General features: G+C 40.8%; 3 long non-coding RNA genes across 4 annotated transcripts; all 3 read left to right on the forward strand.

Moving 5' to 3' along the window:
- Positions 1-204: 204 nt before the first annotated feature.
- On the forward strand, positions 205-1,582 carry LOC117185567 (uncharacterized). Its single transcript, XR_004471076.1, has 2 exons — positions 205-942; positions 1,295-1,582. It is a non-coding gene; the product is annotated as an uncharacterized lncRNA (long non-coding RNA).
- Positions 1,583-7,575: 5,993 nt separating this feature from the next.
- LOC117185564 (uncharacterized) lies at positions 7,576-16,424 on the forward strand. 2 transcript variants are annotated; one of them, XR_004471073.1, is made up of 4 exons: positions 7,577-8,021; positions 8,072-8,372; positions 8,731-8,798; positions 16,135-16,424. It is a non-coding gene; the product is annotated as an uncharacterized lncRNA (long non-coding RNA). The 2 variants fall into 2 exon arrangements; XR_004471072.1 differs by having other exon boundaries at positions 7,576-8,372.
- LOC117185565 (uncharacterized) lies at positions 15,296-15,595 on the forward strand. Its single transcript, XR_004471074.1, has 2 exons — positions 15,296-15,429; positions 15,480-15,595. It is a non-coding gene; the product is annotated as an uncharacterized lncRNA (long non-coding RNA).
- Positions 16,425-17,494: the final 1,070 nt, after the last annotated feature.

Consider the following 17,494-nt stretch of genomic DNA (forward strand, 5'->3'; position numbering starts at 1 on the left):
GTTCCACTTTTTTATGGGCTAGAGTGCCATATTGGTGCTTGTGCCCAAGATGTGCGATCCTGCCACATTTCCTGGAGCGTGGGTGATATATAGGTGCGGTGATTCAATATACATGTAAGCGCTGTATAGGGACGGGTTCTATATAAGTGCAGGTGCCATATAGCTGCGGAGGTTTGTAGTGTCCAACTATTCGAAAATCAAAAAAAAAAAAAAGAAAGGAAAAGGTCGAACAAGGTACACTTTAGGTACACTTTCTAGAAAGATACTTTTCATACCGCCCTCGCTAGCATAGCTCGAAGAAATTGGTGGAATGCAGGAGATCCAGAAGATCATCCGATTGCACAGTTATGTTAAAGCTTAAAGCTCAGCTTAGGCATGCAATAGGTACAGGCGAATAGACTTTATTCATGTGAAATCATTCCCCTGCATAGTTTCACTTACGGCACACGTATATATAGATTTTCGTGATTTTTGCAATCGCAGAGTGAATGGTGAAGACACGTGGAGTTACATAACTTCCAATTTTTCACTATTATCTAATCATCCGCTGTTTATATGGATTAATAAATCCGAAGAGTGGCGTTAGCTGAACTACCCGAGGGAAAAGTGAAAATAAAGTGAAATTCTTGAAAGAAGCAAAGGGATAGGAGTACTGGAAAATCTTAATACAGCCAAGCCGGCCAACCAATCTACGGTATCAACTACTAAAACAACCAAGCTGACCGTTTGGGAGTTAGTGCAGTGCACATCCACGGCGGCAAAGTGAAGGCTGAACCGTTGGCGTTGGGCTAGCTCAATATCGGAAATCATTTACGGCTCGTGAAAGACCAACCACCATACACCACTGCTGGACGTCCGAATTTCAGTTTGAACCTGCCGATCTCATAAAAAAAGCCGGAGGACATAATCGTCACCAACCTACGAAAACTTACAAAGGATTGAGTAATTAGGCTAGCATAAACCACATTGCCTCAGAACCACTCTTGCTGTCAGCAGATTTGTGTTTATTTTGATTCCCGTGTTTCTCAAATTAAATTTCAAGTGCAAGTTCCCGTTTGCCTTTATCACTATCACATAAAAATCTATACGCTGCTGCTCTAAGAACCAGCTGATTAGATCCACATATTCATATCTCGTTTATCATTGTGTTGATTAATGTAGTAACTAAATAGCTTCCTCCAATGAGTAAATTTGTAAAGTAATTGAAGATTTTGAAAACTGAGCAATATGAGTTTGGGATAATGTGTTTCTCTTTATACATACATTTATACTGACCAACCTCTAAATTACACAGTGCATACAAATGAATCCGTCAAAGTCATCTTGGGCCCAACGATACACCGATGAGTTTAACCAATTACTGTGAGTACCACTAGTGGCTGAAACCACAATGTCTATACACCAATGCAGGCGTAAGTTTGTTGAAGTAGATATATATATACTGATTTGAAAGAATATTACCCCCCTCAAATGCTCAAATAATTAAGTTTTTTTTGCTGATCCAAGAAGAAGGAAGTCTGTATATTTTTGTTTATTTGTAAATGTAAGGAATCGGATTATATCTGTAATTAATGTAAAAAAATATATATATATCAATACAATCTCACATGGTTAGGGACATTTAACATAAAAATAAAAGGAATTTGTAATCATGATTATGTCTGCCTAAACTAAATATTATCTCCGTCCGTCAAGTACTTATGCTTATCTCCCTCAAAATGCACTAGAAGATGTTGGATCTTTGAATTGGGACAACGCCCGAATGTAAACGCGTTTGTCATGGTTGGGTGGGTAAAGACTAGGGACATATATCACCGCTGTTCCCTCTATCAGACAGAAGACGAACTACACTTTTTCTAAGCGTTTTCTAAATGCGTATCGGCGCAGAGTGGAAAGGAGTTTTTTTTGATTGGTTATTGATATTAACGTCGAGATCCTGCTTATTTTTTTTGAAGCGCATTATATTGATTTGTGTCAGGAAAACTGTGTAGCTAGGGGAGAAAGAACCCCGACCAATCCGACGAGCTGGACCCGAGCACAGCAAGAATGCGCGCATTCGAACATAGCTTCCTATTAACATGAGGTCAGAAAAAAGCCATCTATTGGCCACTGTCGGAGTTAGAGCCTAAATAGGCTCTGGCCCCAACTCACTGGCAAAGACTGAACACTACACAAACATGGCGCCCAACGTGGGGCCCGAAAAGTTTTCTTTAAGTCCCATTTAAGCTCTACAAATCCATCCATTTATTTCACATTTGCTGCACAACAAGTTGTTTTGTATTCGGCTGGAATCGATCGGTGGACTTAGCGATTGCAATTCGGATACCGGATTGATCGACCCTGATAGATCTATGCTGAGCAAAATAAACAATCTTGACAGGAAACAATCTCAAAGTGTTTTGGATTTACGATGCTCTGGAGAATTTCGGACATTGTCCAGCAATTTGAGATGGTTGTAGATTGTTGTTATTCAACAATAGTTACTTAGTTAAAATAGAGGAATGCGCTGGAGGAGAGTTTTCGTTTTTTTGTCTGTTTTCTTGTATTTTGAGATATTGATGAGCTAAGGAAAGACGGACATTAGGGGATAAGCAATTTGTTTCGAGAAAGTTTTTGTGTTAGTGAATTAACAATAAATGGCTAAAATGCCTGTTACTCATAGTAATGAAAATCTCGATGGCATTCGCGAACAAAGCGATCCGTTTTGCTATATTTGTAATGAAGTAATCTTGGTCTCTGAGTTAGTTGCAAGTACTCCGTGTAATCATAGATTTCATAAATGTTGTATAATAGAAGCAATCACGACCACACCGGCTTGTCCGATATGTGCGGCATGCTGCCTTATTTCGCAACTACGTTATGGTAACAATACCCTTGCAGCGGAACTTGGTGACGCAGCCGAAGAGGCAGAGACAGGAATCAAAGATATTTCAGCTACGGACTCAGGAGCCCATACTCTGAGAAGAATGGGAGGCCTGTATAAGAGCCGAGGCAGAGGAAGCCCATCAGTTCGAAAGGAGGCGTGACCACTAGATCAAAATCGCGACTTACAGATCCTAGTCGGTCAGAGCAGGAAGAAAATTTATCGGGAAAATCGCCAGATGACATAGTAAGGTACATACAGAATGCCTTAAGTGTTCAACAAGAAAATATGATAGATGACATGGTGGATATTTTGAATAAAAACATCGAAGAGACAATTCAGAGACAACTGGCTACACTCAATCTAAACATCGCCACGCAAGCAGTGGAAAATGTGGAGACTGGGAATAGGCAGTCCGGCGTACGTGCTTCGTTAGCAGGAAACATCTCAAGTCACAGTAGTAGTAGAAGTAGGTCAAATGCACAGTTAGCACCTGCAAAGGCAACTAACATAATTCAAAATTGGCGGCTAAAGTTTGACGGATCGAAGAATGGTATGAGGATGGAAGATTTTATATATCGAATACGCTCTTTAACTGAACAGAACTTAAATAATGATTATCAAGTACTTTGTGATCACCTGTATCTCTTGTTCGCTAATAAGGCCAGTGATTGGTTTTGGAAATTCCACCGTAACCATACCAATTTTTCTTGGGAAACCTTTTGTTTTGAATTTCGCAAACGATTTGAGGACGCTGAAACTGACCTTGACATATGGGAAAAGATAAGGAAACGCAGACAAGGCGAAAATGAAGTTTTTGATGATTATCAGTGCGCAATAGAGGATTTAGCAGATAGACTTCAACAAGGCATGTCCGAAAGTCAATTAGTCGAGTTGCTGATTAGGAATGGTAAACCAAGTTTGCACCATGAGCTACTTCATTTAAGAATATCAAATAGGTCACAATTACGTGTCGAAGTGCGAAAACATGAACAATTCTACAATGACATAAAAGCTTGTAAGCCACGAACTTTGCGTTCCTATATTAACGAGCTAACTGACGCGTACGAGAAACAAACTCAGGTAGAATCGAATGCGCCAGATCCAGAAGTCCTCGCGATTCAACGGAAGCCATCAAACCTAACCTGTTGGAACTGTGAAAAACCTGGTCATCGATTTGATGATTGTCTAGAGCAGCGCTCTATATTTTGTTATGGTTGTGGCGCTAAGAAAACGTTCAAGCCGAAATGTCCCAGATGTAATCCAGCGGGAAACCGACCGGCGGGTGTGTCGATCGACAAAACCTGGACGCACCCGAAACTGTGAAGACTCCTAGTATACCCGTAAAATTGTCAAATGAAACAAAGGCAAAAACTAGTTTAGAAAATAAGTTAGAAGAAGCCAAACCCCATTTCTCTACTATTCCATTACATGTAAGGATAGCTAATTACAATAAGCTTCGCGATAAATTGTTTGGCGAGACTATAAATTCCAAAATCCATCTGACCCAAAGAAGGTCGACGAAGCGATTAAGAAAGTATTGGAAATCGATTCGCTTTGACCGAAAAAAACTGGTAGCCGCGATTTTTAGTAAAACTGATAACAGACTGTACACAGAAGTATGCATTGAAGGGAATAACTACACTGCGCTCCTAGACTCTGGGGCAACCCTGAGTTGTGTCGGAGGCAAGGCAGCACTGGAGTTCCTAGCGTTAGGAAAAACCAAAAAGTGCTCCGGCAACATACGAACTGCTAATGGAACGCCAAGTAAGGTTGTTGGCAAATTACAAACTCAAATTACTTATCGAAAGAAAACAGCATGGTTAGATCTTTTTATTATCCCAGGTCTCAAACAAGATATTTATCTCGGGATAGACTTTTGGCATCAGTTTGGATTAACAGATAGCATCAGCAACGCGCAGGTTTCCGAGCTAGATGTGGGTGGAGAGACTCATGACCAAGAACTCCCCAAGTGGCATCTTTTGTCAAATGAACAACAAAGTCGCCTAAAGGCCGTTGTAGAAGTTTTTCCATCATTTGCCAAGCAAGGTTTAGGCAGAACAAATTTGATAATGCATAAAATAGAAGTCGGATCCGCAACACCCATCAAGCAAAGACATTGGCCAGTGTCACCAGCAATAGAGAAACTAATGTTTGCCGAAGTCGATCATATGTTAGCCCTAGACGTAATTGAAGAGTCTTCAAGTCCATGGAGCAGTAATTGCGTGTTGGTGCGGAAAGGGGAAAAGAACAGGCTTTGCTTAGATTCGCGTGAGGTAAATAAGGTCACTATAAAGGATGCTTATCCGTTACCTCATATAGACGGTATTTTGAGTCGATTGCCGCCAGCTAGGTTCATAACAGGCCTAGATATGAAGCACGCCTTTTGGCAGATACCACTCGACGAAAAGTCACGGCAATGTACGGCCTTCACAGTGCCAAACAGGCCACTATATCAATATAAAACAATGCCGTTCGGGCTCTGCAATGCTGCGCAAACCCTCTGTCGACTAATGGACCAGGTTATACCGGCCCATCTAAGAAAATGCGTCTTTGTATATTTAGATGACTTACTTGTGCTGTCAGAGGATTTCGAGTCACATTTGGTCACGCTTCAGGAAGTTTCGGTTTGCCTAAAAAAGGCTAATCTGACTATTAATATTGAGAAGTCCAAGTTTTGTATGCGCGAAATAAAGTATTTGGGATTCATCATTCGAGAAGGACAAATTCTGACTGATCCAGGGAAAATAAAGGCCGTCAATGAGTTTCCTGTTCCTACATCTATAAAACAGTTGCGTCGGTTCTTAGGATTGTCTGGTTGGTATCGGCGATTTGTCGAAAATTATGCCACCATAAGCTTTCCACTGACGGAATTGTTAAAGAACAAAAAGTCTATAATTTGGAATGATGATGCCGAAAAAGCTTTCAATCTTCTAAAATCGCGTTTAACATCAGCTCCGATTTTGATTACCCCAGACTTCACAAGCCAATTTATCTTACTGTGTGATGCAAGTACCTACGGGATAGGTTGTGTCCTGGCGCAAGAGCGTGAGGGAGTGGAACTCCCAATCGCGTATATGTCGGAAAAATTATCGAAAGCCCAAAGGAACTACACCGTTAGCGAACTGGAATGCTTAGCCGTTATCAAGGGTATAAAAAAATTTCGTGCCTATATAGAAGGTCAAGATTTTGTGGTAGTAACGGATCATGCGTCTTTAAAATGGTTGATGAAGCAGAAAGATCTTTCTGGAAGACTAGCGAGGTGGTCGATGAAATTACAATCATTCAATTTTTCTATTACACATAGGCGAGGGTCAGAAAACGTTGTTGCTGACGCCCTGACTCGACGTAACCAACCTGCTATAGAAGAATTCGTTGCCAGTGGTCCCATGATTGATTTACAGTCAAGTCATTTTAAGTCGCCGGAATATCTTAGCGTGATTCAACGAGTACAAGAGAATCAGTCAAAACTGCTTGACTTAAAAGTTATTGATGGGTATGTCTATAAAAGAACCGAGTTCAATAGAGACAATGACGGACACGAGGAATCCTGGAAACTTTGGGTACCCTCCGCGATGATCCCCGAAGTATTGCAACAAGCACATGATGCGCCAAGCTCTGCACATTGTGGTATGGCTAAGACGGTAGAAAAACTCAAAAGGTATTTCTTCTGGCCCCGAATGGTAAGCCAAATTCGAGAGTACATCTCAGAATGCCATATTTGTCGATCTACTAAGAGTCCGAACAAAATGTTAAAACCTCCGATGGGCCGACCATTACCATCAGACCGCCCCTTTCAATGCTTGTATATGGATCTACTAGGTCCGTACCCCCGTACTAAAAATGGAAACATTGGGTTGTTGGTAGTAGTAGACCATAACACGAAATTCCATTTTCTTAGCCCTCTAAAGAAGTTCACGGCGCCAAAAATGTGTGAATACCTGGAAAGCTCCATATTCTACACCTTTGGAGTGCCGGAAGTTGTTCTAACGGATAATGGTTCGCAGTTCAAATCAAGTTGTTTCGAAGCTTTTCTTACAAGTTTTGGCATTACACATCGGTGTACGGCTATATATTCTCCTCAGGCCAATGCTAGTGAACGATTAAACAGATCGGTTCTGGCAGCCATCCGCGCTTATATTGGAAGTGACCATTCCAATTGGGACGCTAATTTGAACGCTATCAATGGTGCACTTAGAGCAGCGGTGCATCGAAGTACTGGTTATTCACCATATTTCCTTGTTTTTGGTCAGAACATGATTCTGAACGGAGGAGATTATACCCTATTGCGAAACGTGGATCTGCTAAGCAACGACGTCCGATTAGAACACTCCGATCTGTTACAACTGGCAAGACAAGACGCTAAGAAAAACATAAAGAAATCACATGAGCTTAACGCGAAGAAATATAATCTACGGAGTAGGAACGTACAACTTAAAACGGGTGACGAGGTTTTTGCTCGTAACTTTACCCAGAGCAACGCGAGTAAGAAGTTTAGTTCGAAGTTAGCTCCGGTTTTCATTTCTGCAAAGGTTCTCAAAAAAAGAAGCCCATATTATTATGAGTTGGTGAACCCAGCAGGGAAAAAGATTGGAGTTTTCCATCTCAAAGATATTCAGGTGAAGAATAAATAACAGCATTTTTTTCAGATAATGTACCTTCGAGCAGGTCTTGTTTCATTATCTGTGGTTGTAGTGTCCAACTATTCGAAAATCAAAAGAAAAAAAAAGAAAAGGAAAAGGTCGAACAAGGTACACTTTAGGTACACTTTCTAGAAAGATACTTTTCATACCGCCCTCGCTAGCATAGCTCGAAGAAATTGGTGGAATGCAGGAGATCCAGAAGATCATCCGATTGCACAGTTATGTTAAAGCTTAAAGCTCAGCTTAGGCATGCAATAGGTACAGGCGAATAGACTTTATTCATGTGAAATCATTCCCCTGCATAGTTTCACTTACGGCACACGTATATATAGATTTTCGTGATTTTCGCAATCGCAGAGTGAATGGTGAAGACACGTGGAGTTACATAACTTCCAATTTTTCACTATTATCTAATCATCCGCTGTTTATATGGATTAATAAATCCGAAGAGTGGCGTTAGCTGAACTACCCGAGGGAAAAGTGAAAATAAAGTGAAATTCTTGAAAGAAGCAAAGGTACGTTAGTCCACCGTGGAAAGATAAGGTTCTGACACAGTTTTATTTAGGGATAGGAGTACTGGAAAATCTTAATACAGCCAAGCCGGCCAACCAATCTACGGTATCAACTACTAAAACAACCAAGCTGACCGTTTGGGAGTTAGTGCAGTGCACATCCACGGCGGCAAAGTGAAGGCTGAACCGTTGACGTTGGGCTAGCTCAATATCGGAAATCATTTACGGCTCGTGAAAGACCAACCACCATACACCACTGCTGGACGTCCGAATTTCAGTTTGAACCTGCCGATCTCATAAAAAAAGCCGGAGGACATAATCGTCACCAACCTACGAAAACTTACAAAGGATTGAGTAATTAGGCTAGCATAAACCACATTGCCTCAGAACCACTCTTGCTGTCAGCAGATTTGTGTTTATTTTGATTCCCGTGTTTCTCAAATTAAATTTCAAGTGCAAGTTCCCGTTTGCCTTTATCACTATCACATAAAAATCTATACGCTGCTGCTCTAAGAACCAGCTGATTAGATCCACATATTCATATCTCGTTTATCATTGTGTTGATTAATGTAGTAACTAAATAGCTTCCTCCAATGAGTAAATTTGTAAAGTAATTGAAGATTTTGAAAACTGAGCAATATGAGTTTGGGATAATGTGTTTCTCTTTATATATATACATACATTTATACTGACCAACCTCTAAATTACACAGTGCATACAAATGAATCCGTCAAAGTCATCTTGGGCCCAACGATACACCGATGAGTTTAACCAATTACTGTGAGTACCACTAGTGGCTGAACCACAATGTCTATACACCAATGCAGGCGTAAGTTTGTTGAAGTAGATATATATATACTGATTTGAAAGAATATTACCCCCCTCAAATGCTCAAATAATTAAGTTTTTTTTGCTGATCCAAGAAGAAGGAAGTCTGTATATTTTTGTTTATTTGTAAATGTAAGGAATCGGATTATATCTGTAATTAATGTAAAAAAATATATATATATCAATACAATCTCACATGGTTAGGGACATTTAACATAAAAATAAAAGGAATTTGTAATCATGATTATGTCTGCCTAAACTAAATATTATCTCCGTCCGTCAAGTACTTATGCTTATCTCCCTCAAAATGCACTAGAAGATGTTGGATCTTTGAATTGGGACAACGGCCGAATGTAAACGCGTTTGTCATGGTTGGGTGGGTAAAGACTAGGGACATATATCACCGCTGTTCCCTCTATCAGACAGAAGACGAACTACACTTTTTCTAAGCGTTTTCTAAATGCGTATCGGCGCAGAGTGGAAAGGAGTTTTTTTTTATTGGTTATTGATATTAACGTCGAGATCCTGCTTATTTTTTTTGAAGCGCATTATATTGATTTGTGTCAGGAAAACTGTGTAGCTAGGGGAGAAAGAACCCCGACCAATCCGACGAGCTGGACCCGAGCACAGCAAGAATGCGCGCATTCGAACATAGCTTCCTATTAACATGAGGTCAGAAAAAAACCATCTATTGGCCACTGTCGGAGTTAGAGCCTAAATAGGCTCTGGCCCCAACTCACTGGCAAAGACTGAACACTACACAAACATGGCGCCCAACGTGGGGCCCGAAAAGTTTTCTTTAAGTCCCATTTAAGCTCTACAAATCCATCCATTTATTTCACATTTGCTGCACAACAAGTTGTTTTGTATTCGGCTGGAATCGATCGGTGGACTTAGCGATTGCAATTCGGATACCGGATTGATCGACCCTGATAGATCTATGCTGAGCAAAATAAACAATCTTGACAGGAAACAATCTCAAAGTGTTTTGGATTTACGATGCTCTGGAGAATTTCGGACATTGTCCAGCAATTTGAGATGGTTGTAGATTGTTGTTATTCAACAATAGTTACTTAGTTAAAATAGAGGAATGCGCTGGAGGAGAGTTTTCGTTTTTTTGTCTGTTTTCTTGTATTTTGAGATATTGATGAGCTAAGGAAAGACGGACATTAGGGGATAAGCAATTTGTTTCGAGAAAGTTTTTGTGTTAGTGAATTAACAATAAATGGCTAAAATGCCTGTTACTCATAGTAATGAAAATCTCGATGGCATTCGCGAACAAAGCGATCCGTTTTGCTATATTTGTAATGAAGTAATCTTGGTCTCTGAGTTAGTTGCAAGTACTCCGTGTAATCATAGATTTCATAAATGTTGTATAATAGAAGCAATCACGACCACACCGGCTTGTCCGATATGTGCGGCATGCTGCCTTATTTCGCAACTACGTTATGGTAACAATACCCTTGCAGCGGAACTTGGTGACGCAGCCGAAGAGGCAGAGACAGGAATCAAAGATATTTCAGCTACGGACTCAGGAGCCCATACTCTGAGAAGAATGGGAGGCCTGTATAAGAGCCGAGGCAGAGGAAGCCCATCAGTTCGAAAGGAGGCGTGACCACTAGATCAAAATCGCGACTTACAGATCCTAGTCGGTCAGAGCAGGAAGAAAATTTATCGGGAAAATCGCCAGATGACATAGTAAGGTACATACAGAATGCCTTAAGTGTTCAACAAGAAAATATGATAGATGACATGGTGGATATTTTGAATAAAAACATCGAAGAGACAATTCAGAGACAACTGGCTACACTCAATCTAAACATCGCCACGCAAGCAGTGGAAAATGTGGAGACTGGGAATAGGCAGTCCGGCGTACGTGCTTCGTTAGCAGGAAACATCTCAAGTCACAGTAGTAGTAGAAGTAGGTCAAATGCACAGTTAGCACCTGCAAAGGCAACTAACATAATTCAAAATTGGCGGCTAAAGTTTGACGGATCGAAGAATGGTATGAGGATGGAAGATTTTATATATCGAATACGCTCTTTAACTGAACAGAACTTAAATAATGATTATCAAGTACTTTGTGATCACCTGTATCTCTTGTTCGCTAATAAGGCCAGTGATTGGTTTTGGAAATTCCACCGTAACCATACCAATTTTTCTTGGGAAACCTTTTGTTTTGAATTTCGCAAACGATTTGAGGACGCTGAAACTGACCTTGACATATGGGAAAAGATAAGGAAACGCAGACAAGGCGAAAATGAAGTTTTTGATGATTATCAGTGCGCAATAGAGGATTTAGCAGATAGACTTCAACAAGGCATGTCCGAAAGTCAATTAGTCGAGTTGCTGATTAGGAATGGTAAACCAAGTTTGCACCATGAGCTACTTCATTTAAGAATATCAAATAGGTCACAATTACGTGTCGAAGTGCGAAAACATGAACAATTCTACAATGACATAAAAGCTTGTAAGCCACGAACTTTGCGTTCCTATATTAACGAGCTAACTGACGCGTACGAGAAACAAACTCAGGTAGAATCGAATGCGCCAGATCCAGAAGTCCTCGCGATTCAACGGAAGCCATCAAACCTAACCTGTTGGAACTGTGAAAAACCTGGTCATCGATTTGATGATTGTCTAGAGCAGCGCTCTATATTTTGTTATGATTGTGGCGCTAAGAAAACGTTCAAGCCGAAATGTCCCAGATGTAATCCAGCGGGAAACCGACCGGCGGGTGTGTCGATCGACAAAACCTGGACGCACCCGAAACTGTGAAGACTCCTAGTATACCCGTAAAATTGTCAAATGAAACAAAGGCAAAAACTAGTTTAGAAAATAAGTTAGAAGAAGCCAAACCCCATTTCTCTACTATTCCATTACATGTAAGGATAGATAGTAATTACAATAAGCTTCGCGATAAATTGTTTGGCGAGACTATAAATTCCAAAATCCATCTGACCCAAAGAAGGTCGACGAAGCGATTAAGACAGTATTGGAAATCGATTCGCTTTGACCGAAAAAAACTGGTAGCCGCGATTTTTAGTAAAACTGATAACAGACAGTACACAGAAGTATGCATTGAAGGGAATAACTACACTGCGCTCCTAGACTCTGGGGCAACCCTGAGTTGTGTCGGAGGCAAGGCAGCACTGGAGTTCCTAGCGTTAGGAAAAACCAAAAAGTGCTCCGGCAACATACGAACTGCTAATGGAACGCCAAGTAAGGTTGTTGGCAAATTACAAACTCAAATTACTTATCGAAAGAAAACAGCATGGTTAGATCTTTTTATTATCCCAGGTCTCAAACAAGATATTTATCTCGGGATAGACTTTTGGCATCAGTTTGGATTAACAGATAGCATCAGCAACGCGCAGGTTTCCGAGCTAGATGTGGGTGGAGAGACTCATGACCAAGAACTCCCCAAGTGGCATCTTTTGTCAAATGAACAACAAAGTCGCCTAAAGGCCGTTGTAGAAGTTTTTCCATCATTTGCCAAGCAAGGTTTAGGCAGAACAAATTTGATAATGCATAAAATAGAAGTCGGATCCGCAACACCCATCAAGCAAAGACATTGGCCAGTGTCACCAGCAATAGAGAAACTAATGTTTGCCGAAGTCGATCATATGTTAGCCCTAGACGTAATTGAAGAGTCTTCAAGTCCATGGAGCAGTAATTGCGTGTTGGTGCGGAAAGGGGAAAAGAACAGGCTTTGCTTAGATTCGCGTGAGGTAAATAAGGTCACTATAAAGGATGCTTATCCGTTACCTCATATAGACGGTATTTTGAGTCGATTGCCGCCAGCTAGGTTCATAACAGGCCTAGATATGAAGCACGCCTTTTGGCAGATACCACTCGACGAAAAGTCACGGCAATGTACGGCCTTCACAGTGCCAAACAGGCCACTATATCAATATAAAACAATGCCGTTCGGGCTCTGCAATGCTGCGCAAACCCTCTGTCGACTAATGGACCAGGTTATACCGGCCCATCTAAGAAAATGCGTCTTTGTATATTTAGATGACTTACTTGTGCTGTCAGAGGATTTCGAGTCACATTTGGTCACGCTTCAGGAAGTTTCGGTTTGCCTAAAAAAGGCTAATCTGACTATTAATATTGAGAAGTCCAAGTTTTGTATGCGCGAAATAAAGTATTTGGGATTCATCATTCGAGAAGGACAAATTCTGACTGATCCAGGGAAAATAAAGGCCGTCAATGAGTTTCCTGTTCCTACATCTATAAAACAGTTGCGTCGGTTCGTAGGATTGTCTGGTTGGTATCGGCGATTTGTCGAAAATTATGCCACCATAAGCTTTCCACTGACGGAATTGTTAAAGAACAAAAAGTCTATAATTTGGAATGATGATGCCGAAAAAGCTTTCAATCTTCTAAAATCGCGTTTAACATCAGCTCCGATTTTGATTACCCCAGACTTCACAAGCCAATTTATCTTACTGTGTGATGCAAGTACCTACGGGATAGGTTGTGTCCTGGCGCAAGAGCGTGAGGGAGTGGAACTCCCAATCGCGTATATGTCGGAAAAATTATCGAAAGCCCAAAGGAACTACACCGTTAGCGAACTGGAATGCTTAGCCGTTATCAAGGGTATAAAAAAATTTCGTGCCTATATAGAAGGTCAAGATTTTGTGGTAGTAACGGATCATGCGTCTTTAAAATGGTTGATGAAGCAGAAAGATCTTTCTGGAAGACTAGCGAGGTGGTCGATGAAATTACAATCATTCAATTTTTCTATTACACATAGGCGAGGGTCAGAAAACGTTGTTGCTGACGCCCTGACTCGACGTAACCAACCTGCTATAGAAGAATTCGTTGCCAGTGGTCCCATGATTGATTTACAGTCAAGTCATTTTAAGTCGCCGGAATATCTTAGCGTGATTCAACGAGTACAAGAGAATCAGTCAAAACTGCTTGACTTAAAAGTTATTGATGGGTATGTCTATAAAAGAACCGAGTTCAATAGAGACAATGACGGACACGAGGAATCCTGGAAACTTTGGGTACCCTCCGCGATGATCCCCGAAGTATTGCAACAAGCACATGATGCGCCAAGCTCTGCACATTGTGGTATGGCTAAGACGGTAGAAAAACTCAAAAGGTATTTCTTCTGGCCCCGAATGGTAAGCCAAATTCGAGAGTACATCTCAGAATGCCATATTTGTCGATTTGTCCATATTTGTCCGAACAAAATGTTAAAACCTCCGATGGGCCGACCATTAACATCAGACCGCCCCTTTCAATGCTTGTATATGGATCTACTAGGTCCGTAGCCCCGTACTAAAAATGGAAACATTGGGTTGTTGGTAGTAGTAGACCATAACACGAAATTCCATTTTCTTAGCCCTCTAAAGAAGTTCACGGCGCCAAAAATGTGTGAATACCTGGAAAGCTCCATATTCTACACCTTTGGAGTGCCGGAAGTTGTTCTAACGGATAATGGTTCGCAGTTCAAATCAAGTTGTTTCGAAGCTTTTCTTACAAGTTTTGGCATTAGGCCAATGCTAGTGAACGATTAAACAGATCGGTTCTGGCAGCCATCCGCGCTTATATTGGAAGTGACCATTCCAATTGGGACGCTAATTTGAACGCTATCAATGGTGCACTTAGAGCAGCGGTGCATCGAAGTACTGGTTATTCACCATATTTCCTTGTTTTTGGTCAGAACATGATTCTGAACGGAGGAGATTATACCCTATTGCGAAACGTGGATCTGCTAAGCAACGACGTCCGATTAGAACATTCCGATCTGTTACAACTGGCAAGACAAGACGCTAAGAAAAACATAAAGAAATCACATGAGCTTAACGCGAAGAAATATAATCTACGGAGTAGGAACGTACAACTTAAAACGGGTGACGAGGTTTTTGCTCGTAACTTTACCCAGAGCAACGCGAGTAAGAAGTTTAGTTCGAAGTTAGCTCCGGTTTTCATTTCTGCAAAGGTTCTCAAAAAAAGAAGCCCATATTATTATGAGTTGGTGAACCCAACAGGGAAAAAGATTGGAGTTTTCCATCTCAAAGATATTCAGGTGAAGAATAAATAACAGCATTTTTTTCAGATAATGTACCTTCGAGCAGGTCTTGTTTCATTATCTGTGGTTGTAGTGTCCAACTATTCGAAAATCAAAAGAAAAAAAAAGAAAGGAAAAGGTCGAACAAGGTACACTTTAGGTACACTTTCTAGAAAGATACTTTTCATACCGCCCTCGCTAGCATAGCTCGAAGAAATTGGTGGAATGCAGGAGATCCAGAAGATCATCCGATTGCACAGTTATGTTAAAGCTTAAAGCTCAGCTTAGGCATGCAATAGGTACAGGCGAATAGACTTTATTCATGTGAAATCATTCCCCTGCATAGTTTCACTTACGGCACACGTATATACAGATTTTCGTGATTTTCGCAATCGCAGAGTGAATGGTGAAGACACGTGGAGTTACATAACTTCCAATTTTCACTATTATCTAATCATCCGCTGTTTATATGGATTAATAAATCCGAAGAGTGGCGTTAGCTGAACTACCCGAGGGAAAAGTGAAAATAAAGTGAAATTCTTGAAAGAAGCAAAGGTACGTTAGTCCACCGTGGAAAGATAAGGTTCTGACACAGTTTTATTTAGGGATAGGAGTACTGGAAAATCTTAATACAGCCAAGCCGGCCAACCAATCTACGGTATCAACTACTAAAACAACCAAGCTGACCGTTTGGGAGTTAGTGCAGTGCACATCCACGGCGGCAAAGTGAAGGCTGAACCGTTGACATTGGGCTAGCTCAATATCGGAAATCATTTACGGCTCGTGAAAGACCAACCACCATACACCACTGCTGGACGTCCGAATTTCAGTTTGAACCTGCCGATCTCATAAAAAAAGCCGGAGGACATAATCGTCACCAACCTACGAAAACTTACAAAGGATTGAGTAATTAGGCTAGCCTAAACCACATTGCCTCAGAACCACTCTTGCTGTCAGCAGATTTGTGTTTATTTTGATTCCCGTGTTTCTCAAATTAAATTTCAAGTGCAAGTTCCCGTTTGCCTTTATCACTATCACATAAAAATCTATACGCTGCTGCTCTAAGAACCAGCTGATTAGATTCACATATTCATATCTTATCATTGTGTTGATTAATGTAGTAACTAAATAGCTTCCTCCAATGAGTAAATTTGTAAAGTAATTGAAGATTTTGAAAACTGAGCAATATGAGTTTGGGATAATGTGTTTCTCTTTATATATATACATACATTTATACTGACCAACCTCTAAATTACACAGTGCATACAAATGAATCCGTCAAAGTCATCTTGGGCCCAACGATACACCGATGAGTTTAACCAATTACTGTGAGTACCACTAGTGGCTGAAACCACAATGTCTATACACCAATGCAGGCGTAAGTTTGTTGAAGTAGATATATATATACTGATTTGAAAGAATATTACCCCCCTCAAATGCTCAAATAATTAAGTTTTTTTTGCTGATCCAAGAAGAAGGAAGTCTGTATATTTTTGTTTATTTGTAAATGTAAGGAATCGGATTATATCTGTAATTAATGTAAAAAAAAATATATATATCAATACAATCTCACATGGTTAGGGACATTTAACATAAAAATAAAAGGAATTTGTAATCATGATTATGTCTGCCTAAACTAAATATTATCTCCGTCCGTCAAGTACTTATGCTTATCTCCCTCAAAATGCACTAGAAGATGTTGGATCTTTGAATTGGGACAACGCCCGAATGTAAACGCGTTTGTCATGGTTGGGTGGGTAAAGACTAGGGACATATATCACCGCTGTTCCCTCTATCAGACAGAAGACGAACTACACTTTTTCTAAGCGTTTTCTAAATGCGTATCGGCGCAGAGTGGAAAGGAGTTTTTTTTTATTGGTTATTGATATTAACGTCGAGATCCTGCTTATTTTTTTTGAAGCGCATTATATTGATTTGTGTCAGGAAAACTGTGTAGCTAGGGGAGAAAGAACCCCGACCAATCCGACGAGCTGGACCCGAGCACAGCAAGAATGCGCGCATTCGAACCTAGCTTCCTATTAACATGAGGTCAGAAAAAAACCATCTATTGGCCACTGTCGGAGTTAGAGCCTAAATAGGCTCTGGCCCCAACTCACTGGCAAAGACTGAACACTTCAGTGCTTATGCCCAAAATATGCGATCCTGCCACATTTCCTGGAGCGTGGATGCTATATAGGTGCGGTGGTTCAGTATACATGCCAGTGCTGGATAGGGAAGGGTTCTTTATAAGTGCAGGTACCATATAGTTGCGGAGCATCCACTTTTTTTGGGGCTATATTGCCATATTGGTGCTTATGCCCAAAATATGCGATCTTGCCACCTTTCCTGGAGCGTGGGTGATATATATTTGCGGTGATTCAATATACATGCAAGTGCTGTATAGGGACGGGTTCTATATAAGTGCAGGTGCCATATAGTTGCGGAGGTTCCACTTTTTTGGGGCTATATTGCCATATTGGTGCTTATGCCCAAAATATGCGATCCTGCCACATTTCCTGGAGCGTGGATGCTGTATAGGTGCGGTGGTTCAGTATACATGCCAGTGCTGGATAGGGAAGGGTTCTTTATAAGTGCAGGTGCCATATAGTTGCGGAGGTTC

This window comes from Drosophila pseudoobscura, unplaced genomic scaffold, assembly GCF_009870125.1.
Source record: "Drosophila pseudoobscura strain MV-25-SWS-2005 unplaced genomic scaffold, UCI_Dpse_MV25 Unplacedtig00000861, whole genome shotgun sequence".
Lineage (NCBI taxonomy): Eukaryota > Metazoa > Arthropoda > Insecta > Diptera > Drosophilidae > Drosophila > Drosophila pseudoobscura.